Below are 2630 nucleotides of genomic sequence, written 5' to 3' on the forward strand. Positions count from 1 at the left end.
TGGTCTGGGAGCATAAATGCTGGGGAGACATCCTTTCTAGAAGTTCAGAACCTATTTATGGTGGGATGGCTATTCTGGGTTGTCATTTAGACTGCATTTGGAATTAACTAAAACCCCAAAATAGAGGGCACACCTATGAGGAATTTTTACTTAATTTGAAGTAGGAAGATCCACTTCAAATTATATATACATACACACACACACACACACACACACACACACACACACACATACATATATATACAGAAAGAGAGAGACTCATTCTATAAGTTCTGTTCTCTAGAGAAACTTGCCTAATACATATGACAACTCAGAAAGCTTGTTTGTTTTCCCCTGAGATGACCTCTACAATATATAAAACCATTAAGACTAATAGCAGTGTTTGTAGACTCAAGACACCAAGAAAATCAACTGTAGATTCCATTCCTAAAGAGTAAGCTGTCACCTACAGGGCTTACTTTATTACAGAATTCCCTTAGCCATGTACTTAACTTTATAAACTGCTTTGCAGTTGCTATACACCATAAAAATTGTCTGCCTCAGCCAGAACTGCTATTTGCATGGAAAATAACAAAAAGAAACTTCATGCATGTGATAACAACTAGAAATATTCAATGCAAAATTTAAAGGTGACTTCCTAGTTTGATTTTCTGTGGCTGTGATAAAATATTCTGACCAAATGCAACCTGTGGAAGAAAGAGTTTATTTCATCTTACAAGTTACAGACCATCATTGAGGAAAGCCAGGACAGGTGTTCAAGGCAGGAGCATGGAATTAGGAACCAAAGCAGAGGTCATGGAGGAACACTGCTTAGTGGCTTGCATCTAAGCTCACATTCAGCTACCTTTCTTATATACCCAGGCCGACTTGCTCACAATCAGCTGCTCACAGTGGGCTGGGCCCTCTTACATCAATGAACAATCAAGAAAATACACTCACAGACATGTTCACAGGCCAATCAGATAGGGGAAGTTCTTCAACTAAGGTTCCTCTTCCCAGGCATGTCAAGTTGACAACCAAGATTAGTCATCACAAAAAACTAGCTGATTTAGTTTTTGTGGTATTTTAGCTAGGTATGGTGGTATATACCTGTGATTCCAATACTTAGAAGTAGAGACAGGAGGATCGTCAAGAGTTGGAGGTCCCAGCACTTGCGGGGCAGAAGCAAGCAGGTCTCTATTGAGTTCAGCCTATGCTACATAGTGAGTTCCAGGCTAGCCAAGGTCACATGGCAAGACTGTAGTTAGAGTTTTCCTCCCTGGCCCACAGTCAGGACAAATCTCTCTCACCCGCTAGGCCCATAGTCGCTCAGACCCTACCAAGTAAGCACACAGAAACTTATATTGCTTACAAACTGTATGGCCGTGGCAGGCTTTTTGTTATCTAGTTCTTCTATCTTAAATTAATCCATTTCTATTAGTCTATACTTTGCCACATGGCTCGTGGCTTACCTGTACCTCACATTTTCCTTATCATGGTGGTGGCTGGCAGTGTCTCTCCCCAGCCTTCCACTTCCTCCAATTCTCCTCCTCCTCCTCCTTGTCCCGCCTACCCTATCCTTCCTGCATGGCTACTGGCCAATCAGCACTTTATTTATTTTAACTAATCAGAGCAACACATTTAACATACAGAACATCCCACAGCACAAGACTTTGTCAATAATAATAATAATAATAATAATAATAATAATAATAGGAAATCTAGGTGCCCATAGATATGGTGATAACTTTTTGGGTACACCCCATAGGCACCCATAAAAGGGAAGTCTACTCTGCAATAAAAACTGTCAAGAGAACATGAGACAAGCCAGAAAAAACAAAAAAGAGTTGGAGGTCCCCCTGGTCTAAATAGCAAGTACTATGTCAGATTCAGACACAGAGTGGTCACTGTCTCAGAGAGAGAGGCGGAGGAAGGGGGGAAGAAAGAATGGAAGGAAGGAAGGAAGGAAGGAAGGAAGGAAGGAAGGAAGGAAGGAAAAAACCCCTAATATTCTGTCAAAACTAGGCATCTCATTTCTGGACCAGCCCTTAACTGATAAGGTAGTTGCTATGAGACCAAAACTCCTGATTACTAAAATACAAAGATACAAACAGTAAACAAATGTTATTATTCCCTATGGTCCTATTGGGAAACAGAGGGGTGGGGTTAGTAATTCCAATTCAACCCAGAACTAGAAGTTCTAGGTAAAAATAAAATCTATTTGAAGCCACAAGAGAAGCTGCCAAGTGACAGATTTGTCACACTAAGATCCCAAAGAGAATGTTGTGAGAGGTTAACTCAAGATCTGCCAGACCCAATATGACTACAGGAGCTTCAGTGCAAGGAGAGACCTTACAGTCCCAGGGAGTGAACATGTGTGTTACCTCCTGAGGGCCACACCTTAGGAACCAAGAGTAAATCAGAAATGAGGCTTCAGTTAGACCCATCTCGGTCAATGTGTGAGATGACTTAGGATTCAGTATTACTTTTCCCATTTGACAAAATAGCTGAAACACAACTTCAGGAAGGTGTTCTGGGATATTTGTACAAATGTATTGCTGTAATTGGTGTAATAAAAAGCTAAATGGCCAATAGCTAGGCAGGAGGTATAGGCAGGACTACAGGGCAAACTCTGGGAAGAAGAAGGCAGA

Source organism: Onychomys torridus, chromosome 17 (genome assembly GCF_903995425.1).
Source record: "Onychomys torridus chromosome 17, mOncTor1.1, whole genome shotgun sequence".
Classification (NCBI taxonomy): domain Eukaryota; kingdom Metazoa; phylum Chordata; class Mammalia; order Rodentia; family Cricetidae; genus Onychomys; species Onychomys torridus.